This window comes from Pungitius pungitius, chromosome 21 (assembly GCF_949316345.1).
Source record: "Pungitius pungitius chromosome 21, fPunPun2.1, whole genome shotgun sequence".
Classification (NCBI taxonomy): domain Eukaryota; kingdom Metazoa; phylum Chordata; class Actinopteri; order Perciformes; family Gasterosteidae; genus Pungitius; species Pungitius pungitius.
In genome coordinates this window covers 14,844,262-14,868,561 of record NC_084920.1, presented here as the reverse complement: position 1 = coordinate 14,868,561, position 24,300 = coordinate 14,844,262, and the positions used below count along the sequence as shown (strand labels likewise).

Below are 24,300 nucleotides of genomic sequence, written 5' to 3'. Positions count from 1 at the left end.
TTAGCAGCTTACGGGGGGGGGATATACACCGAGGCACTCGGGGTCATTTCTTCTTGTGTTTGTACAGCTCCGTCTAAACCGTCTGGAGGATTCAACCCAACAGCTTCCACACATCCAAATCCATCTAAAGCATCGCTCTATCCATGCTGTTGTGGTGAGAAAATGATTAGTGAAGATATTGTGAAAGAACCCCCCCCCCTCCCCTCCAGGCTTTGAGCCTCGGGGTCGCGTCCCTGACCCTTGTCCGGGTTGGACGGACTCCAGCCGGTCTCCCGACTCTCACATCTGTAGCCGCGCTCTCTCTGCCAAGGCAGGAGCGCTCACTCTGTTTGTGTTTGCGTGCCAGAGGAGGGGGTTGGGGGCGGGGGGGGGGAGGAATAAACACATCGAATTAGATCGAGGAACTTGGCACAAAGGAAGAGATTCACGGGTTGTGTGTTTCGCTGCGATTGATTCATGTAAAAGCACAACGTTTACAGCCCGCTCCTTTTCCTTCTGTTTTTCCCGTAAGGCTGTGTGTGTTTTAAATTGGAGTGTGTTGGCAGACAGGAGGGGGTGACCCCTTGCCCCCCCCCCCCCCCCCCCCCCCGCTCCCCTCAGGTTCTCTGTAGCATGTCAGCTCTACTGTACTGGCTGTGCGCGGCTCATCCCACTCAATGTGAATGCATTCAGCAGTTCATCAGTTCCCTAAACGTTGACACTGGGATTTCCGAGCTTCTTAACATCCGTCAGGTTCCTTTTGATTTATATTTTAGTCTGATTATTAAAGGGTCTTTTCACACAGACAACATATCTTTCTCACTCACTTAAGTGCTTTGTAGCCATGCAGTCTTATTATTTTAGTCAGAGATTTAATGCAGTATTACTCTGCGTTTTGAACATTTTTTTCTCTCAGCAGCAGCACTTTCCTTAATAGCCTTCCTATTAATAGTCGTAGGTGTGTAAATCTTCGTATTGCCTCCACGTGCACGAGGGATCCCCAGTGAAAAATGCAGTGTCAAGTCTCACCGAGCCGTGTTTACTTACTGCCGATCCGTCACATTAAAAGGGTTCAACGGAATACTGAGGCTTTTATTGTGAAGCAAACAGTCCTGGAGGCTCATTCTGTTACCCCACGTTTTCTTCTCTGTTCAGGTTTTTGAAATATCTTCCTTAAATGAAGTTGGTTTTGGTTTTTGCCTGCACATGGTACTCTGTGGCCCCACTTGAGCATGTAGGGACAGTGGAGCTCGGTGGAGATTGAGTTCAGTGACACAGATGTGAACACAACGTTAATGTGCAGCAATGCTACCAGGGGACACGTCCCCTCATCCCCCCTAAAGCCTCTAATTAAACTTGAGTCAACCCCTCATCGCGGCCCTAATGCGTCTCAATTTCAGGCCCTTCGGAAATGTAATAAATATGTATTTAATGTCTTGGCATGTAACAGCTGTGAACCCATTTTTATAATTAGAAAAGAGCACCAGTGTATTTCCAGCCGGTGAATAATTGATTATCGGGAGCACAACACGTACAGTACGCCAGCATGTCTCCCAGTAACGCACACATTTCCATGAAAGCCCACACAGAGAATATCAAATGGAGGCTCACTGTACGTCGGGAGGGGGGCGGCTTCTTGTGTTTCGGTGTGTGCACGTCCGGGTCCTGTGGCTCCTCTCCAGTGACTCAGAGAGAGAGAGGTCCTTTACTGTAGATTAGAGGCAGGAAGGAAACTAGAGCGAGAGCCGGAGAGCGAGAGCAGAAAATGGGTCAGACATCAGAGACCCGGTTCCTTTCCTCGGTTTCATTCTCTTCTGCACTTTCTTCTTCTTACTTTTCTTGCTTTCTCTTTCTCCCATGCTTTATATTTCTTCTCTCCCTCGTCACTTTTACCGGCCAAGAAAAAGTGCAGAGAGGGGGAGAGTTGTTATGCTCGGCATGTCTGCAGAGGATGGGCTTTAATTTGGACACGGCCCAGCCGATCAATCTCCACATTGGCTCAGTTACATTCTGAGCGTGAGTGTGAGTGTGTGTGTCTGTGTGTGTGTGTGGGTGTCTGCGTGTAACAGCTAAGCTTTTAAACTATGCAAACCTGCAGGTTGCTCTGAAAGTAAAGCACACTCTGAATTAATCTCCTGTGGAAATGACTCATTCTTTACACAGAGCCATGAAGGAACACTGCATCGGATTCGACCTTAACGGAATGATTTCCTAAAAAGCCAGAAGGACAGTTGGTTGTGTGTAGTGCCTCGAACCCCCCCTCCCCAAAAAGTCCCTCATCTGATCTGACATGACTGATGTAGACGTGTCTCTGTATATACTAGGCTGACACACATTAACACACAGACATGTGACATGTGCACTGATTTATATTTAAAACATGCAAATGCACGCTGGGGTCTAGTTTTGGGGAGACAGTGTTATCTTACAGGAGAGATTTCCTTTTTTCATTGTGAAGACTAAGCTTTGCTACCTGACAACAGGAAGCGTTGGTCGGCATACCCATGCTCTGGGGGGGGGGGGGGATATGCTTCATTAAGAATAAAACGGCTTTGTTTGTTTACTCTCCGCGTGGTGAAACCAGCAGCCGGGTGGTTACAGGAAACATGCCTCCTCTGCTTTTTTTAAAAGAGGGGCTTTATGTAAACAGCTCATCATCCTGAATACGAGGCAACTTTTCTTATTATTGAAAATGAGAGACAAGACAGAACGCCTCGTCATTTATTTTTGGATAAAATCTAGCAATGAGGTTACAAACCTGCAGCCTTAGCATTAAAGGTTAGCCAGGCTCTGTCCAGCCACATTGTCTGGCCAATCCTTAAAAAAAATAATGTTGTATTCTGGGCCGTTTGTCTATTTTTCTTTTGCCACAATGTGTTCGACAGAAAGGCGAAGTATTTCTAGTCGGCCTCATGCGATTGATCCATTACGTGTCGTATTCTACACCTTTCAACGTCGCGTTCAGGTTCAAAACAGCCCGACACACTTCAAGGAACCAGACGCCAGCTAACGTGAGGACACTTATTTTCATCTGTGTTTAAAAAGGTTTATTTCATCTTAAATGTCGTCCAAATATAAGCAGAAGGAACCTAACTTGCCACCCTGAAATAGAATAGTCTTCAAAAACTGATTGAAGAGGATGACGAGTTTTTTGGAGTAAAGCCGAGTGCTCCAAAGAGAAATGAGGAAGTCCGTGTAGATCTGAGTTGTTACAGAGTCTCGCTGTGTGAAAACGTCTGCACTATTTGACTCATTAAAGGCTGCAGGTTTTATCTGCAGACGTTGATCAGTGAAGCAGCAGAAGTTGTGAGTCAGAGCGTTAAAAGGCCCCTCTGTCCCTGTTTCTCCCGATAACGCCGCCGTCGAGCGCCTGGGCTCCTTCGAGAACAAGAATTGGCTCATTATCTTCTCGGTGCAGGAGGGGCGTGGCCCCCCCGATATGTGCCCTCCCGCCAAGTCAGGTGGAAAGGTGAGCGCGGCGTGGTGCTCCTTGGCTGATCACCAGAGAAACATGCAACGGGGGGGGTAGAATGTATCCAGTGATCCAAAGACACATGCTGTCATTATGGAAGGATGTGGTCAGTGCGAATGTGTCAATCAGAGCTGGAACAAATGGACTTTGAAACAGCATTTAGCTTGAACTTGTTAGCATAACATTCCCCACATAACTACATGTAGGGCTTATTATTATGTTGTTTTCTGCTGTATCTGTGAAGACATGTTTTTGCTGCAATGCATCTTCGAAGCTTTTTTTTGAATGCTTGTTTCTGTTAATGTTGACGCCCAGTGGAATGGAGTTCAGTTTACTAGGTGCACTTTCTGCACATGTGCACCTAGTCCGAGGTCGCCACGGCTACGAACGTTCACACGTTCCCCGGTGCGTCTCTCACCTTTTTTTTTTTTTTTTACCACGCCGTGCGCTCAGGGCGGGGCTGTCAAGTATCACATCTGCTCCGTCGGTTCTGACGCTATGAGTGTGAAATACAAGCTCCGATCGAAGCCTTCTAAGAGGTGGGGAAAACGTGTCGCGTGAAAGGTGGAGAGAAGCCAAGAAAGATGATTCGTACCCAAAAACCTCTCCCCCCTGCCGATGCATTCCTGAGCAGACACCAGATTCATATCACAACACCGGCCTCAGCCTGGCGTTAGACGCTTCATTTGCCTAAAGGATTAGACCACTAAGCCTTTTAGAGGTAAGCTGGTCACATGAAAGTCGAACTTGCACCTCCTTTGGGGTTTTTCCTTCTGTTGAGCTCCCGAGACTCCTCCCACGTCATCCTTGACTTGGCAACGCAACGCATCAGTGGCCGTGGGACATCTGCGGCCGTCTGCAGGATTTGGCGCTCCTTTCGCTCCCTGTGGAGTGAGTAACCCGACCGCCGTTGCCACGGAGATCGGATCCCGTTATGTACCACACATCCGAGCAGCACCCCCCCCCGCCCCCCCCCCCCCCCATCACGGCAGGAAGGTGTTTTGTGGGGGATCGCGTTTCACCAGTCTGCACGTCTTTTAAATAAATACAGATATTTCTTTTTTCACTTGACTTGAGGCCTCGTAACGCGGGCGCCCTCCTCTCCGCGGACACGCTCGCCATCGACGGCAGCCCCCTGATGGTAACCTGCGCTGTGGGCGCTGGAGTTCTCCCAAAGCGGACCCTCTGGATGGAGGCCACCCGCTCACACGGACAGGTGGGCGCCCGGGGGCCCGCGCGCGTTGACAAAGACGCAACCAAACGGGGACAAATGTGTTCAGACGTCCGCCTTCTGACTGCACTTGAATTCAAACACAGATTATCTGAGGTACTGTTTTAAAAAAACCCTCCACCTGCTCGGGTAATCCCGCCGCACGCCTCTGGACGGCCTCCCTCAGTTTTCTTTTCTTTTTTTTTGTGAATTGAACTCGTCCCGCGCCGACCGGCGGGGAGTCGGAGAGGAGAGACGCGGTGACATTTAAGACGACGGTTGGTTGTCGCCGTGGTAGCGCAGCCTCCTTTTTGATTTCTGCCTCGGTGATCAATGAACAGACTTAATAAGCGGCCCCCCCGGTCCTTGGATGTCTAGACAGAAATGTACTTTTCCATTTTCGTGCCCTGCAAAGAAGAGGTTTCATTCAGAAAGACGATTACCCAGCATGCCTCTTAAGTGACATTTCGGCGGAAACTGAAAATACGGCGTTGACTCGGCCGCTCTACCTGCGTCCCCGGGGGGGGGCGCGGGGAAGGGGGGGTGGTGGTGGTGGTGGGGGGGGGGGGGGGGCCTCGTTCTGTAATCGCCGGTGCAGCATAAAGGAGGTGAAGCGATGGCAGACGGCGCTGCAGCGAGGCAGCGGCTGGTGTGCTGGGAACCCCCCTGCGGTTTTGTGGACAGCTTTCTCATTCACTGAGAGGAAGTGCAATTCTTTTCTTTTTCTTTTTTTTTCTCTGTGCGTTTTCGTCTTAGTGAGAGACGAGCTCTCTGTCTGTGGTCTAGAAGGACGGCTCGGGTGGAAGGCGTAAACCACGCCGCGTGCTCCCAGCTAACGGCAGCGGGCCTCTCGGCGCCGCTTTAAATCGGAGCCGAGTGCTGATTGAGTGCAAAAGCACAAGTAATGTTATTAAGTCGAGCGCTTTTTTTCCCCGATTAGGAAGAGCACGGCTGTGTTTGTGAAGCCGTTGTTGCCTGGCATAAAAAATGAGACAAGTTGACGTGCACCAAAATACAACAACAACAACAAAAAAACAGGAAAGCAGGTTTCTGTCCTGGTGGGATCGCCCTCGGTGACCTCTGATCACAGCTTATCTTATCGCGTTGGGAGGTTTATGTCGAGCGGGCGCCGAGGTGTGAAACCGCTCTGATGAAACACACGACAACAATGAACCACAGACAGGGACACTTTGTTCTCCCCAACGCCATCATTGACGGGGACATTTTTGTAGCTCTCGACCCGGCCGGAATGCGCTTACACCACGGGGCCCTGTTCTAAGTTGCATCACAGAGGCGTTGAACCCGCCCTCTACGTCCCTCTGAAACTCTTAGTTTGCCGTTACGTGTTTCTGAGGTCGAAGGCCGATTGTGTAACGTTGAGATTTCTAACAGCGATGCAGGATGGGACATCTGGAGAATGAATGAATCCTTAATATGAATGTGATAATTATCAACGACTATTTTAATTGATGAGTCATATTTTCAGAAGGAATATGCATTCGATGGTCCCAGCTTTTCTATTGTGGTATTTTTCTGTGTGTTACATAGTATATAAATAGAGGTTTTGGACATTTGGACAAAAATGGATGTGAAGTTGTTTCCAGCATTTAATTGAACGAAATAAGGTGCAGCTGTAGTGTAGAGTTCGGTAGACTCCCCGTCGGCCCATCAACCGCCGATTAACGATAAATTGTCCCACGGAATGCACGACCAGTCAAAATATGAAGAAGCAATGAGAACGAAACGTCCCAATCAAGGCCTCCCCCCCCCGATGCACCGCTGTGTGTGGCCGGTGACGTGGATCCCTCTTCCCCTTTTAAAGGCATTAATCCGGTCACACTCCGATCGGGTCGGCCTCTGGGGAGCGGCGAGACGCCGTGTGTACGTTTCTCCCAGCTGTGTTTACGTCTCGTGGGGGGGGGGTCAGCCCCTCGTTTCCTCCCCCGACGCTCTCCATCTTTTCCCACTGGCGGGGACAGGTGCGGCAGGGAGTGATGGAGCACATCTTTGTATACATGTATAAATGTCACACTGGGATTAGAGGCTGCTTTCCTGGTTTAATGAGGAACGCTGTACAGTAACAGTATAATATATGTAATAGTATATCTCTGAGGGGGGGGGGGGGAGTGGTGGGCATGCTGGCCTGGGTCCATTTCAGACCCCGGAGGGGAAGGGTTCTCTCTGCGAGACTGCTGAAAAGCTCGCGACCCGCTGAGCGTTTCCACAATCCAGAGCTTTTTCCTTGAAGGGTCCGGGGGCCCAGAAACAGAAAAGAAAGAGACACTGGAGACGTTTGAGAGAAAGAAAAAAAAAAAGAAAGAAAAAAGACGAGAGGCCAGAAGAGAGCGGCGGGCCCAGAGACGAGCATTCCACATCCTTTTGTTGCCGGGCCACAAATATTCCAGCCCTCCTACTCCCTCTTTGCCACACAAACAAAGTGAACTTTTGAAGGACTCCCAATAAAAATTTAAAAAAATAAAAATTTGCAAAGCGCCCCTTGAGGGGTCAGGAGCGTTGCCCCCCCCCCGCTGCACGCAGTGGACGCCCCTTTCCCCCCCCCACATGATCCCAGTTCCACTGTGACACTTTAGTGCCGTCTGGTTTCAGTTTGAGGCATGTGGAGGTGAGGAGGGGGGAGGGGGGGGGGGGGCGCGGCTTCTCTCTACACCGGCGCCGCTAAAGACGCAGGCGGGGGGGTGGGAGGGGGGAGGAGGAGGATATTTTTTTACATATGCGCTGGCAGTAAAGCCGCGCAGACAGGAGATGGCATGTTTAATGTGTACCAGCTGTTTGATTGATTGTTTAAGGTGATGATGTTTTTTTTTTTTTTTTTTTTTTTTTTAAGGGAGGGTGACGGGTGACACCCTGAGTGATGAATAATATCCGAGCGGTACAGATGACTCACTCCGCCGTGCATATTGGTCCCGAATGACGTGTCCTCTCCTTTTTAATGACTCCGGCTGCTTTTTTTGATGTTCCTTTCTTTTTGTTGTTGTCATCTTGATCTTGCTCCTCTCTGCCAGCTGAGGCGTTGTCTCTCTCTTACTGAATTGTCCCTGTGCCTTTTGGCAAAGCGCCGTGTGTGTGTGTGTGTGTGTGTGTGTGTGTGTGTGTGTGTGTGTCAAAGTTACTTCAGCTGAAACATAGATAAATATTAGCTTATTGCAGAATGCAGACTCTAACAAAATGTTTCATAAGACGCACACAAGGTGATGTAAGAGGCTTCTTGTTCCACATGAGATAAGGACAGTGGTCTCCTAGGTGAAAAGTCCAGGGAAGAGTTTGTTTGAAATGTTATTTTTAATGTGGCGTTCTGCGTCACGTCTTTATGAGTTTGTGTCCTGCATGTAAATCACTCCCCACAACAATGATGAACAAGGTCACCGAATGTGTCCTTGTTCATCACTGATCGCAGAAGGCTGCAAGTATGCAGGTGTGCTTGTCTCTATACGCTCGTGCATGCAGCAGGGGGAGGCGACTGCAGAGGCTTGCCCGTGGGGGGGAGGAGGGGGGGGGGGGGGGGGGCGTGGCGAGGAGAGGCCTGTGTTTTATGGAACATACTGTGCTAAGCTGCGCCGCTGCAGCAGCGAAGGTGCTATAAATAGAAAGTGCTGATAAGGAGGAAGAAAAGGGGGCTCAGTGTGAAACGGACTCACCGAGCCGGTTCCTGTTTGAACACTCGGGGGGGGGGTAAACGGGATCACTGTAGGTCCAGGCTGAGTGCATGCTGTCTCACATTTCTGTGTCTGTACGGAGTTGATGAGTTCTGAGTCGAGGCTGTCGTAACATGTGTTGGAGGGAGCTGGTTTGGTCTTAAAGTATTTTTTAAACGGCAGTACTGATCTGAGTTCAGTCAGACCGGATCCAAACATGCTGTGGAAGCCACTGATGTTCAGTTAACACGCAGCAGCAGCAGCAATACATTTCAGTTGACTTTTCTCCTTCACTTTACAGCTGACACTCTCCAGGAAGTCCCTTCTCCCCTGGTGATCCTTAACGCCTGTGGTTTCTGGCGAAGTCGTGGCATCCTTAGAGAAAACAACCTTGCATGTCATTAAAGGTTACGGTCAGTAAGTAATGTGGCCTCATTATAGCTGCTAACGGTCCAGAGGAAGCCGCGCCGTTATGTTTCTTTTTCCTGGCGGCGGCGCGAGAGACAAATCAAAAAGCGTCTGACTTGTTCTCTCTAAAAATGAGCGGTTTGCCCTCTGATCTGGCGGTGTATGGGTGGAGGCGGGGGGGAGCAGGGTCAGCTCTGCCTCAGATGAAGGTGGAGCTGCAAACACGGATGGGAGGATCGACCAGCCGCCTCCGTCCCGTTGTTGTTGAAGGGCTTCTGTACAGTAGGCGTCATGGCCCGGCGTCCTTCAGTACCTCCGGTGGTTTTTATCCATTCCTTCCCTTCTGACCTTTCACAATAAAAGCCCCAGATGTATAGACAGCGTTTTCCAGAGTCCATTGAGTAGCTCTCAATGGTTCAGGCAGGGCAACAGTTTACCTCGGGCCTTGAGTAAAGTGTTGAATGTATGAATAGTTAGTAGATCGTGTGAAGGCTGCATGAGGCCTTGTGCAGCACTGGGTAATTCATTTTAAGGTGAGCCTCAGTGGGCATTTGAAAAACAACCCACAATGAAAACACGACACAAAAGCATCGCCACAATTCCGTCACATCCAGCGTCCAATGAGTCCAGCGGCTCAGAGCCCCGAAAGCAACGCGCTAAAGTGCTCGTTAAAGTGCACGTTAAAGTGCACGTGCCACCGGCGCCCAGAATGCAGGTGGCTTCTGGGTAAGTGCTGCAGTGGAGACGGGAGGTACGAGCCCTCTTTTTACGACCTTGTTTTCCCCATTTTTTTTCTATGCATGCTTTGTCTCCCCCCCCCCCCCCCCCCCCCCACACACACACACACACACACACACACACACACACACACACACACACGTGCACCCCGGGGTCAACATGTGGGGTGACAGATGCAGAGTGAAGGGGCCCAACGGTGCTGCAGTTGATTTAGGGTTGTTGAATGTGAGCCAAAATTCCTGAAGGAACACTGTGTGTGTGTGTGTGTGTGTGTGTGTGTGTGTCATCTTTGCGATCTAAGAGCATCTGTTACATCAACAGCGCTTTATTGTGCGGTGAATTAAATCAATGCAATTCCATGCCGTGTTTTTCCATTTTAACGTGTATTTACCTTGAACTGCTCCCATATTTCGATGCATCACAGATAACTCCCTCTGGATGTCACAACAGAGCGAGTCTCTGGAAGCCAAGACTCCGTTCATATTCTGAATCAAGAATTTTTATTGTTAGCCACAATGCTGTAATTACCCAATTTAGAACGACTTCAAGATGTGAAATTACAACATGATGAGCATGACAAGCTTTTAAACAAACAAATCATTTATTGGGTGAGACATGTCAACCAAAGTTGCCCCGCCCTTCAGCGTAAATTAATAAATCAACATCTTGTTGTATTGAAGACGACTTTTACAACGGTTTACTGAACAAACAATCATTAAACAAAACGCAGCTTTACGCATCTTTCGCACTGGTTTCCCTCGGTAAAAGGTCACATGTGACATGTGGTGAGTCACATGGTTTTGCTATTGTTATTTTAATGCTGGGTTGATAAATAGTCAGCAATAGGTGTGCGTGTCATTTAACGAGTTGTTCCAGATCGCATCCTATAATTTACTTCCTTGTGTAAGAACATGCACGCGATGATGCATGTTCTTAAATGAAAGGGTAAACATTAAAAGGTTAAACGTTTTTTTCTGTGGAATCTGCAGCATCATCAGGCTGCTTCTTGGACCTCATCACGTATGTTGGGAAGGCACCAACTAAGGGCCCCCCCGCGGTGCGCTGGGTTGTGTTTAGTGACACAAAGGAACCGTCGGCTTTAATTATGGAAGAGCGCTGGGCTCATGGCTGCTGCTCCCATTTCTGCTTCTTTTGATATTCCTTCCATCTCCTCCCCTTGAACGTGGGGCCCTTTGGAGCCCCCCTCCCCCCCCTCCCTCCCTGCACCGGGAGGAGAGGTGGACTAATCCACCGAATCAAATGTGTCATCTACTCTAAGCAGGAATGAATAGGCTCTCGATTACCACTGGCCACTAATCGCATTGAGGCCCCGGGGTCCGAGGGCGGCTGATTTAATGTCCCAAACTGTCGTGACGCACCTGTTGACCTTCTTCCTTCCTTTCTGCTGTGGAGGGAAGCTGCTAAACATATTCATGGATGGAAAAAGATGGAGCCCAGTTGATTTGAATGAATTTTTTTTTTTTTAGAAAGGGTGCAATCAACGTGTGTAGCTGAGATACCCGCTGAAATATACAGAAATACAGTTCAGAAATTGCAAAACCGCAACCATGGTATCACCTCTGGTCCTTTTTTATGTGAGGTTTTTGCATTTTTTTCCATCGGAGACAGAAATCCGTCAGTCACCGTGACTTGGTTCAGGTCCGTCGGCGCCGAGTCGCTCTGGGATCAGCGGATGTCTCTTGGCTCGTAGAGAGTAATAAATAGAGATGGAGAATAAACAGGAATCCGTCGGGTGTCGTTATCTCAAATCTTCAGGGCAATTAAAAGCGCTCCTCGTAACGGCTTGAGAGACGGAGACGTCTTCATCTGACAGCCAATGGCGCTGCGGCTCAGAGGTTCCTGGCGGCGCCGCAGCTTTAATGTGACTAGAATGAGAATATTGTTTACATCTCCAGCTGTTTTTGATATAACAAGGCAGAATAAGTGGATATTATCTTCCATTCGTGTTATTTTGAGAAAAGCTAAATGTGTGAGACTATTGGACGACATCACATCCTCCCCCCCCCACCTCAAGTTCACCCCCCCCTCCCTCCCTCCTCCTTCTCTCCACAAAAGCGAAGCTATTTGCAGCTTGACCCGCAATAAATTCTCCTCTTGACAAGCCCTGTTGCATTGTCTCCCTGTCCACCATGCCCCCCCCCCCCCCTTCCGACCATCCAGCTGGGGCGGCCTCTCATCAACGAGTCCTTGTGTCTCTTGGACGTTGTGTCCCTGGATCTTTCCGTCTTCGTCGCCTCGCTCCTCACTGCTCCTGCTCCTCCCTGATCTCTGGTGGCTCATCATCTTCCTCCTGAGTGCATCTTTATGGCCGCCTCCCTCCACCTTTCACCGGGGGGGGGGGGGATTAGGCCGGCGCCCTTGAAGTGACCGTGCTGTCACCCCCTCCCCCGCTCCCCCCGCCCCACCTCTTTTCCCCGGGCTGAAGACATTGACACACAGATGGCCTGAAGGACGTTTACTGTAATTTGTGTGTGTGTGTGTGTGTGTGTGTGTGTGTGTGTGTGTGTGTGTGAATTGTTTAATCCACAGTACGTGGTCTGAGTACGACTTGCATCGATTGCAGATGGGCAGCGCGGATCCTCCAGAGGGAAGCTTGGCGCGTTTGTACCGCCTGCCGTGTTGCCTGGGCGACGCCGCTAAATGACCTTAGAAATAGGATGAGAATTTAAAAAATGTATCAGATCCTCCTCCACGTTAGAAATGAATAGTTGATCTGTGGGTTATATGATGCACTCGTATGGAGGACACAGATTGCGTAACTCTCTCTTGGAGCCACCATCGGCTCTACCCATTAATGTTATACCCTATTTTGCTGTGGGTTGCTGGGAGAACGTCGACATCCCGCCTCCTACTCCTCCCCCCCCCACCCCCTTTCAAAGGAGTTCAAAAGGGTCACGGGATGTTTGATCTAATTTACTACTTATGCTGATTTAGTGAGCCCGGCCAAGGTTAAGTGTAATGGAAGGGGGGAGATGGCGTGAAGGCGGCGATGAGGAGGATCTGGGAGATTTATGGCCGCTGCAGTGCCGCCTGTTTTTCATGTGAACTCTGCAAAGTCACCGCTCCGTGCCCGGGCCACTACGGACGCAATAATACCCATGATGCAGAGTGCACGAGCGCAATCTTGGCATGACGTTTTTTGCACAGATTAAACAATTCCCCCCCCCGAATCACCTGATCACGCCTCGCCTTCTCAGGACTAAACAACCCACTTTAAAACACCTCAATGTGTTTTTCTGAAGGCAAACGACGCGTAGAAGAATCTGCCGCCAATGTCACGGTTGGCGATGATGTCCTCGCAGTTCTAGTAATCGGAGCCTTTTGTACAGTATGTGCAGATGATGCATTGCGCCCCCACAAGCTGGAGCGCTTTCCCTTCGCCAGGTTTCGCCCCGCGTGCTTCTTTGGTCTGCGCCGTCAGAGGATCTCTTTCCCCCTGAGGGCCGGAGAGCGGAGGCAGGATCTGATCTGTTCCATACACCATCATTCATAGTCCTGACAGGCCAGCAAAGTTCCCCACACAAAAGCCTGCAGTTCAAAGCCTCCCGTTTGCCAGCAGAGAGGGGGGGGGGGGGTGTGCTGGTGAACTTTGTGCCCACTGACAGGATCTACCCTCAAGATGTTTTCTGTTCAGTGTTCTTCTGACGCGGGGAGACGTCTTTCTTTTAGTCTTCCTCAAGTCCTCTGTGGGTATTTAATCAGGTGAGCACCAGTGACCTCAAACACAAAGCAGTGAATGACTATGAAGCCTTTTAATTTGCACCAACTAATGATTGTCTTCCCGGTTGGATTGGTGTAAAAGACAAAATAACAGCCTCTGATCTCGTGGCGTACTGCTCTGAGGGCTTGCAGTCAGATTGTTAAATCCTAATGAACTGGATTCACAGAGGTTTTACAGCCCCTCTTAAAATATATATTAGGACTTGTCGCCGATGTCGGGCAGGCTTGGTCAGATTCAAATTACTCAATTAGTCGCAGTGAGCAGGAGCCTCAGTATTTGATGGATCTCATCAAAGCCTCCTCTTTTTTTCGCGCGTTGCCAGCGGCAACAGCCCGGCGCCGCGTGCGTTCAGGTCCGTCTCTTATCACGGCCTCGATGTAATTGTTTCGAAAAATTGGCACAAACAATCTTCGATTTGAAGGCTGGAGATGCCTTTGGGGAAGTTGACCAGGTTACGAGGTGCAGTTTGACTGGTTGCTCGAGGCACACAGTCACAAAGCTGTCATTTCATTTCTTTCCGGAACACTTTCCAGATCGTTGTAGATCTGTTGGATAATTACATATGACTGTTTATTGTCATTGTTGTCATGCCTCCTGCTATGCAATATTGATCATGACTCAGTTTCTGTTGAAACCCCCACAGGCTGCTTTACCCGCAGCAGCCTCCGGCCGCTTCTTTCACGGGAAGCGGGGGCGTCGCTCTGTCGTGACTTTCTTCAAGGCGCATCAGCAGTTCTTCGGGTGTCATGTGGGGCGACGCCGGTGGTGTGAAACCTCCTGGCTCATAAAATCATGGTCGGTGTAAAGAAAAGAGCAGGTGATTCTACCTTAATGCGTCTGTGGAAGCTGTGGATCGCCCGTGGTGCGTGCCCTTAGGATGGGCTTTCGATGCACACTTGCGTGGTGGCTATCCAGTTTGGTGCAAATATAGCACAGGCATGTGATCCCCTGCCAGACTGAAGCTACTGAAATCCAAGTTGACACAAGACACCCCGTCAGCGTGTTCACAGCGCCAGCAGAGTATAGGAAAACACGCACACTTAGATTCCACAAAATGCAGCATGAACATCAGAGGCTGTTGCATTATTTACATAAATTATACGATTTTTCTAGGAGTGGTCCAAGCAGTGCAGCTTGTGAGTTTTGGACATCCACGATGTTGTGAATGTCCCCAGGGCCAGCTCGAGGGTTTCGTCCCTTCAAAGTCACACGAAGGATGAAACTCTCGGTGGTTGTTACGTTGTCTGTTGCCATCCAGCCACTCCCTGACAATGAAATGGACAAACCGCAACATGCTGCTGCTGCTGACGACTTGATTCCAGCGAACCAGCTGCCGGATTCCTGGCTTTGAACAAAGCAACACGGTGACAGAGAAACCCGTTTTTTGAGAACATAATTAGCTTGGCATTAGCTCCGGCAGGAGGGCATCGAATGGCCGCCCCTCCACAGGCGTTTTATCGCTTTTTTTCTTCTTTTCTCTTTTCTCTGCCCGCGTCCAAAGGGCCCTCCGGCTAATTAGAGGCTTTGCCGTCGGAATTTCACCGCCACAAAGGAAGCTATTGATGTCGGCGGGATGAGGAGAAGGCCCACTGGCCTGACTTATCGAAAAGGAAGACACTTCACCTTGAAGGTGCTGTGCAGAGCGCTCAGCCTTCTGGCTGCGGCTGTGTCAAAGCAGAGGGCAACTTATCCATATCAGATCCATATCGGGGCACAGGGCGAGGTATTGATATCGGGGTATTTGATCACAAAATATGTAAATATTTCTTTTTTCCTCGCTTTGTCAGACGGTGAGAGACCTCGATCTATAAAACTATCCATTCATCTCCATATGACGCACCCACCTGACTCAGCCGATACCGGGGTTTAATTAATGTGCGTATGGGAAACATTTGTTTCAGCATTTTTTCAGACCAAATGTAAACTCATAAATACGTAACCATTCATAAAATGTTTCATTAAAATGATGGATCAGCTCCATTGTCACTGTTTTTGAATGAATGTTGGAGCCAACATCAAATATCAGCATCAAAAACAGATTCTTAATGTTTGGCCAGAGGGGAATGTGAAATGTATCGTGTACATTTACATCGCCTCCCAGGATGCAACCCTAGTGGACACGTAAATTAAAATGTCACATTTAATTTTCATATTAAATAACACGGCACAGGCACTCCCCGATTTCACAACATCCACTCGAATGCCTCCCCCCCCCCCCACACACACACTTAATAGTGTCATAACAGTGCGGCTCTGTGTCAGGAATCAGGAATATCTCTTCCTCGGAATAAAGCGCGCCAGATAATCATCAGGTGTCATAAGTTGCAGGGAATGTGGATCAATAGAGAGCCAAGTGTAGAACTTTGTGTTGGCACAACCAGTCTTCATCACATTATCGCAGCCGATTATGGTTTTCGTTTGAGCTCAGCCCTTTTTGTATAAGCTGCCCACCCTCCCTGACGATCCTCTCTCTACTCCTTCCAGGGCGGAGACAAAGACCCGGCGCAGGAGGCCCGGAGGGATCGTTGAATGACTGGTAGGTCACATGGTGGGTGGATGTCTGCGGACTCCAGGTACCACTTTAAATGTATAAATGAACATTGGCGGGACAAATTCCTGAATGTACAGGTTTGCCCCTGGAGGCTGATATAAATATATTATTATATTTACTCGATTAGTAATACTGAGGATAAAATGCGTGATGCTTGTTGCACAATGCGTCTTCAGCAATGAACTATTGAGTGAAATGGCGCCTTCTCCTCTCACCTCGCCGCACAGCTGGAGCCACCAGGGCCCAGCGTAAATGTGGTTTGATCCCACTTTAGTCCCTGCAGCATCAGGGGAGCAGGAGAGCTTGGACAGATGTTTGGGCGAGGAAGGCCCGGAAGGTCAGGAGAGGTCAGGAGAGGTCACATCGGGCCCAGAAGAGCTTCATGGTAGGGCTGTTATGGGGTATCGGGCATAACGCGTCGATTGACGCACCTGGCGAGGAACCAAAGTTCCTCCCGGGAAGCCGTTTATCGTAAGCCAGTCGCAGAACAAAAGCGAGAGCAGAGCGGGACGCCCCCCACCCCCCCCCCCCCTCGCGCAACATCAACAACATCAAAGGGGCGGTTGTGTGTGAGATGAGGACGTTGCGTCGGCAGTTGAACGCTCAATGGGAAGTTAGGGAAAGTGTGTGTGTAAATTTGCATACTGAAGTGTTTGAAATGTTCCCCTGTGAACAAAACCGAGGATATAGTTGAAGTCCGGAGGAAGAGGAGGTTGTCTGTGTTTGACAGTTGCACTTCGCCCCCGTCGACATGATGAAAAGAATCATGTCCATGAGCACGTGGGCTCATTTCTGATCAATGGAACATGTCTCGGCTACCAAGTCCACTTGTGATTGTATGAAATCTATGGACCAAACCGGACTGAGTTTGGACCTCTAGTACCATAACATCAGTATTATTTGCTGTCAGTAACTGGGACCCTCTCGGGGGCAGAGGGGGGGGGAGGCAGTAACAGGCGGCTGTTCTTTTTTGTAAATAAGCCCCTTTGTTAAAGTTGTTTACGACGCCGTTGTAAACGTTTCAGGTCCACACTGTTGACCTTTGACCCCTTTGCAGTCAGAAAGGTTTGTGACCTGATTCAACCGGGGTAACGGTGGCTTTATGTGTTAAGCGCGATCGATTTTTCAATTATTAAAATTCATTTTTTCAGTTACGATGTCGTTGGACATGTGACCAAATGCCAGATTATTGTGGTTTAACCCATTTTTTTTAATTGATTGTATGACATTATCCTCTCTTTTTGTCCCCGGTGGGTCACGTCTTCCAGTAAAACTTTCACTCACGTCACGTCACTAAGTCGCTGCAGTTTGTCCGATCAACATGGAGGTAAACGAACGATTAGAAAGGAACCGCATCGCTGCCTCCGGGAGCCGTGGTTCCAAAAGCTGTGTCTGAAATATCGCATTCAAATACGATAAATCCCACAGCAGAGCTACAAAGTAAGTGAGGCTGCTGTGGGATATTTTAGAAGGTGGCGCTCAGCCACAGGAAGTGCTTTTCTCGGAGCAGGAAGCGGCGGTCGGCGCAGACGTTACACTCACATTTTCGGGTTCTGGGGTGGCGTACAAGCACGCGCGCACACACACGTGTGTGTGTGTGTGTGTGTGTGTGTGTGTGTGTGTGTGTGCGCGCACTTGGCGGCTGTGTGTCTGCTGGTTGGGGTCGGAGCCGGAGAGGCCGGAGGGGAAGGGAGGGGGGGGGGGGGGGGGGGGGGGATCAGTCTCCCATCACGGGCGTGGAGGCGAGCATTCTTTAACACCTCGTAAATCTCACCTGGCGCTACAGGACCGCTGCTGACATAGCTGCTACACACGCACACACACACACACACACACACACAAACAGCTCATACGCGCATGTACAAACTGTGTAGCATGCGCTTTTCTTTTTAGTGCTGCCACATGTGTGTGTGTGTGTGTGTGTGTGTATATGTTGGGTTTAATTGCACACAGGCGGTAAATTATCAGACTGAGAGGTGGAAAAATACGGTGACGAATAATCCGTCACATTTCACCCTTTTGACACGTGGAACGCAAGGAGAAGAAGAAAAGTTCATCTCTGCAGTCAAAGTCAAACTTATCCCTCCTCTGGTTTGTCCCTCTTTGGGTTGGTTTTCACCCATCCTGTTTGTTTGGTGCCATGAGGAGTCATCAGGCCTCTCTTTATTGTAACATTCTGTAGAGGCAGCACAATGAGCATGAATCTAATATTCATCCGTTTTTCACAATTTTTTAAATCAATGATATTTATTCTTCTTCTTCTCTGACACTGAATTGGTTTATTTGTTTGGTGACTTTTGATTTAAAACTAATAAATGGTTAACAATAAAAGCTCTTGAACTGAAACACCCAACGGGGTGATTGACAGCTGTTATTAAGGGACCCTGGCTCTGATTGGTCCAGTACGGGTTTTAAGTATGACTTTAAAAAACAACGAAATGGCTAAAAATGTAATGGGACGAATTGAATTGAATCCCAGAAGGACATAAAATGAGTTTGGTGGGCGCTCACCCCAGAGATGACCGCCGTGCTCTGCTGCCACAGATGCCTTTTCTCCTGCCATATTTTCTTATGTTTGTCCATGTCAGCTCCCACTGGCCCCACCCCTTTTTTTAGAACTTTTTTTTTTTTGTGCCTCCTTTTTGGCCCTCTATTCTAGTACCTTGTTTGCATTGATGAGCTGTTTTGCCTCTCCCTTTCTCTCTCTCTCTCTCTCTGTCACCTCAACATATACATCCCACGTGCAGGCTGCAGGCCTCACACTTTGTGGAAATTCTCTCTGCCCCGACAGATAGATGTAACCATGGGGCAAATATGTCTAGACTACGTGGAGAGTAAACGGGGCTTGTTGCCAGGTCGCCGTTTGAAACCAGCAATCAATTCTTGGCCTTTGATGGCGAAGCGGCTTTTTAACACATTACTATTTGTTGCGTTGGTTAAAAATAATGAGGACCAGTCAAAGGTAGCGCTTCGCCCATGAATCCGTTTTTCAGAGGCGGGGTGGGGTGCGCGGTTCCACTCGCCCACAAATGAATGTGCAAATTGTTCCAACAGACAAAGGAGCCGGAGGGAATGAAATGAAAAAAGGAAGTCTTTGAAAGGGGGGGGGGGGGGGGTTTGGAACCAAAGTGAGTGTCATCCGTGCAGGTGGACCGACGACCTTCTACAGCGTCACTAATCTAATCACTCAAAATATAAAGGAGTTCATATGTAAGGAAACCCAAAGCAGAGTTTTGAGGATCAATGGGAAGGGTGGGGGGGGGCGGTTGTGTGTGTGTGTGTTAGTTGGAGTCAATACACTACAGTGAGTGAGTTGATGGTGATGAAGGATCATTGATGTGTTCTTAATGGAACTCAATGGCTCAGAGGAAGACGAGATACACACACACACACACACACACACACACAGAGACAACGCTTAATACTTGAGTACTTCTCATGGAATTTAAAATAATAATAAACAGCGCCCCCCCGTCCTGCGACGTTGTACTGGAAGCTTCTCGAGCCTTTAAGGAAAGCGGCCTCATTCTAGTTGAAAGACTGGTTTGTGCTTTCAGCTTGTAAACTATTCCTGATCCCCCCCCTATCCCCCCCCAGCTTTTATCAGCTTTACCAACAGCTGATTTGCCAAGTGAGTGCAGTTCAATTCATTTCTATTTCCCAAAAATCCCCCATGTGCCTCAGAGGGTCCTCAGGCTTTTCTCCCGTGACCCTCGCAACTGTAACGGGGGGGGGGGGGTGGGGGCTCAAGTAGAGCAACAGAGGGATCCTTCTTACAGGATGGACAGAAATACTGCCGATGTCATTTGTCCAAAAGGAATTAGGTGAAATAATAACCGCATCTATCTGGTATTTGTGGTATAAATGACATGTATGACAGCAGCAGAATAATAGTTTCTAAAATGATAGTAACAGAGGAGTATTTGGAATAAGGAGTAATGGAATAATGATGATGACGATTGAAGCATTAATAATAGCTAGTAGCAACAGCAGAGTGACTCATAATAATGATGGAAGCAGTAAACTCCCAATTATTCAGTCACCAGCCGCGGCGTCTTATTGTTGAGCAGCGCACTCTGGGGGGGGGGGGGGGAGAACCTCCACTATTTACAGTGTGTGGGTGTGTATTTTTGCAGCCGACATGTGCTCATGTGCAAATGTCATTGGCGTGTGTGTGTGTTCTTCTACAGTTTCCAACACTCCCCCCACCAGGACCTCAGGTTTGACAGAAGGTAAATATTCCCACACTGTATTTCATCCCAAAGCGACGTGTGTGCATCAGGAACAAATATTTAAAACCACACATTGGAGGTAAAAGCTTAAAGAAATCCTTGTTGCACAGCCAAATCACGTCTTGGTTCCCTCTGCTTCTATTAGATTTATTTTTTTCCCCCCTGTCAACACACACGTGCATTTCATCTGGTCTCGAAGCTCCGCCGGTGACATCAGGGGCACCTACAGGACGGGTCTGTCCCGAGGGGGGGGCGGCCTGGCCATCGTCCCGTCAGTCAGCTTGTAAACGTCAGCAGAGGGTCGGGTGAAACGTTTTTTTTAATGCCGCTCGGCCCCCCCGAGAGGCAGAGCCTGTCTTCGCGGTGCGGGCCGGTTCCGCCGAGGTCCGATCTGCTTTCTTTAACTAGCAGTTACCCTTATTTGGGTGGCGTCTGGTCAGAGTTTATTTAGGCTGGAACGCTGATCCACGTTTAGTAGTTTCACATGTTGCTTTCTGGAGGATCGCTGGTTATTGGGTCTGAACTTTGGTCGACAATTTTGAAAACAATAAACCCGGCGTTGCCTTAGCTCTTGTTTCCATTACGGTGTCCAGCGTCTCACAGGGACAGAACATAAATCTGATATGGAGAAGCAGTAATAACTTTGACATTGGCATTTTTCCCCAATATGCTTTTAAAAGTTATTAAAAACATTGATCAAACTCATTTCAGTCCACGTTGGACTAGATGTTTAAGAAAACATCTAGTTATGCTCAAGGCATTTTGAGTATTTCATGCAATGGTGCAGCCAATGAAGAAGTTTTATATGCGTACAGATACGGCCGGACTCGACCCTGTGACATTTCCACTTGAGTTGCCTCTGCGGCAGGAATCCTTGAGAACGCACTGTATATGTTCTTTAGGCTCGGCCCGCGAGTGATCAAGCGCCACTCGGCGCTCCGGCTCAGCTGCAGATTCCGCAGACTCTGAACTGTGCACATGGCCCCGGACACGTTGGTACCACAAGCCACTCGTAAACCACTAACACTCGTGGCTAATGATGTGGAGCATTGGAGCCCACCCACGGCAGCGGGTCTGGTCCGCTCGCTATCTGTTTGATCAGCTAATTGGCGCCATTATGAGCGGGAGAGAGACCCGAGAGACCCGGTAAGAGGGTTTAATGCAGCGAGGCACCGGGCTCTTTTTTCCTCTCTTCACCGTCCCTCTTCCTCCATTCCTCCTTTTCTTCTTTAACCCTTGGCCTCGGAGCAGGCTCGCCAAAAGGTGAGTTATTGAAACAAAACGAGCACTGGAAACTTTGGAAAAGATTAAAGTGGCCTTCAGACGTAAAATTTATATCCTAAAGAGGCAGTCTGCTTTTCATCATGTAAAAAAATAGACAAAATGGGAATATTGAGGGGGGGGGGATTACTTTTATAACCGCTACATTTTGAATGTTGTTCCGTGTTGTGTGGATTGTGTCCTTGTGTAGAACCTCATTTTACTGCAGCAGGGTCTGTCCGAGCCGCACAGTCCTGGTTCTGGCAATGCGGCCTGGCTCAGCGCCGTGGTGTCCTTTTGGCTTCTAGTGGGGGGGGGGGGGCGGAGGGCTGATGCACATTCTGGGGAATCTTATTTTATCATAATCCTTCTCTCCGATGGTCTCGTTTCATTGTGAAGGTCGTTGGCGCCGTTGATTTGGACTACTACTTTGGACTGCGGGCCGTGTGGCTTTGGGACGAGTTGGTCCACCAACTCTGGTCCCGGACTCAAACACCCCCGCTGCGATACATAAATATATCTCATGTGCTTCCAATGACCGCGCTCCGCCCGCCACGTGGCAAAGCTCGCTGCCACCTCTGGAGCGGCTCGCAGAGCGCCGCCTCGTTTCCTGCCTCCTGGAGTTCGGCCCCGCCCCTCGTGGCCTTGAACCGTGACCTGTGTCGAGTGACTCTGAAGCGACTTCACTAAAAGCGGGGGCGCCTTTAGCAGCTTTCCGTGCCGTCGGCGTCGCTGCGTTCAACCCGTCCCACACAGCGGGGGAGCAGCGGGGCGCGGCTGTAAAAGGCGCCTTGCTCAAGGGGACGTGGAGCGGCCGGGGTTCAAACCATCGACCCCACCCAAGACAGATGTCGTTTGTTATGGTGAGTTTTCTTTAGCCGGCCCGTCCAGTTGTTTTCGTTGGATTTACTCTACGGGTCAGGGTTGGAGTTCCGCCCCCTTGTGAGCCGCCTGCTGCTGCAGCAGGTGGTAACTCATCGTATGAGACTGAAGTTTAGAATTTCAACTCTAAGCAGCGCAAGCCCCAAAACCTCATCTAGTTGAAGCGGACCATTTCCTTCACCACCACCTCCCTCGTTCTGTGTCCGCGAGCTGAGTGTGTGGTTGAGGTGGGGGGGGAGGGGGGGTCCTCTAGGAGCCAACCGCACAAAGAATGAAAAATACTGCTCGGGATTGTTACAAAAAAAACTTCTTTGACCCACAGGAGTGATCTCGGGGTTTTCATTTCCTGCTCCGTGCTGCACGCCATTACTCCCCCCCGCCCCCCCCCCCCCCCCTTTTTTTTTTTTTGTAATGGGTTCCTTCTCTAACGCTTCTGTGCCTCTGACACCACGAGGTGTGTTACCATCGATGAAATAGCAGTGGAGCGATAACGCGTGGTCTGCAGGTGTGAGCGATGCATCCTTCCACCTGTCCTCTTCCCGTGTGTACCTGTGTGTACGTTACCTACAATGTGCCACCAACCTCACAGAGAGAGAGAGAGAGAGGGGGCGTGCCGGGGGTGTACCGCCTCCAGCCAATGAGCTTGCGGCTCCACGGGGCAGGAAGCTGCGACTTCCGAACGCGCGATCTCGCGACATCCAGAGCGCTGAGCGGGAAAAGGAGGAGCCGCGTAACGAGACCTCTGGCGTTCCCCCCCCCGGCGCTGCTCTTTAACTCCCCGGCTACGGTTACACAACGCGAGGCGCCGCTGCACGGAAGGGCCGCGAGGGGACGGCGCCGAAGGGCTTTGGAGGGTAGAAAGGCACAGGTGTGCACACGAGTTTTAGGAAAAACGCAAAAGGAGAAACTTTACCCGCGTGGGCGGGTGCTACACATTTTTTTGTGTCACCTTTCACAGTGTGAGTTGCACACTGAACACGTGTTCCCCCCCCCAAAACTCCTCCGTTTCTGCTCATGGACCTGCACACACACGCGTTGCGTTGTGGAATCAACATTGTGTGACAAAGGAATCAGGCGGAGCGGGCGTCATTCGGGAGGGGGGGGGGGGCGGGGGTGATGTGATCTACGCCAGGGAACGAGTGAAACGCAGCCTCCCACCTCGGGGGGGGAAACAGACGCCGCCTCTGACATCTAACACCGGCTCGGTCCAGGTTGGATTCATTAGCGCCGGTCCCACGTTTATATATATATATATATAGCCTCGGTTATATGAGATGTTTTTTTTCTTCTTCTTTTTACCACCACATTTTCGGTCACTGAAGTCGGATCCAAACAGAGCTTCTGATTTGTTGTCCGTTAACTTGACATCGACCTCCAGACCGATGGTTCTTAATAAAGGAGCCTTTTTTTTGCACTATAGAAATTCCCTCAACCCTCTCAATATTGCATTTGTCCTACATTAATCGGGAACAGCTTGTTCCCAAGTAATGAGGGGGGGCGATTTTGCATCGAAGTCACGTAGTGAGAGGTTTGGGGGCTGCAAGGCAAAGGAGGTGAAATCTTGAGTCGGTGCTGTGTGCAGGGACAACGTCGGCTGCAGGGTCCCTGCTGTGGGCTCGGCCCAGTTCACATTACGGGAAATTGATTTATTGGCTTTGGTTTAATGGCTCAGAAGGAAACATCCACCGTGGATACTTCCATCTTGTTCTTCCCCTTGTGTCCACGCTGTGGTGGAATTGTGCTCTTATGCGTGCAGGGGGGGGGACAGAGGCGATCAATAGCGGCGGTAAACCAACACGTAGCGCCTCGGGGGGGGGGGGGGGGGAGAACCCAGCACAGCATTCAATTAACCGGAGCTGGTACACACGAGACAGGGCTGTGCTGCCCGTGCTCCACTGCTTTAATACACATGTCCCGCCTGCAGGCTTCTCCCCCCAAAGGGCTCCAACACTGTGGAAACATAGATAACAAACCCATACGTGGTTACTGTGTGTTTGAGATCATGCATCTTTGACCCGTTGATGTCTGAGCATGTACTGTAGCGTGATTCACGATAAGAAAGACACTGAGAGCTCAGGTTTGTCTTTTTTTAAAATCTGGACACGCCTAAGATTTGTTTAAGGTGGGGCGCTTGTGGCGTCTATAATGCCGCCGTGGAGAGGGTGTGTATCTG

The 24,300-nt window shown here is 49.7% G+C and overlaps 1 protein-coding gene across 3 annotated transcripts in view; it reads left to right on the top strand.

Moving 5' to 3' along the window:
- LOC119212913 (thyroid hormone receptor alpha-B) overlaps positions 1-24,300 on the top strand; it is a 54,408-nt gene that overhangs the window by 5,734 nt on the left and 24,374 nt on the right. For 2 of the 3 annotated variants that reach the window (XM_062559898.1, XM_037463782.2), the window contains exon 2: positions 15,687-15,738. The exons of the other annotated variant lie outside the window; for it this stretch is intronic. The gene's annotated coding sequence lies outside the window, so the exon portion shown is untranslated. The remainder of the gene's footprint in view (positions 1-15,686; positions 15,739-24,300) is intronic. 3 annotated transcript variants of the gene reach the window in all.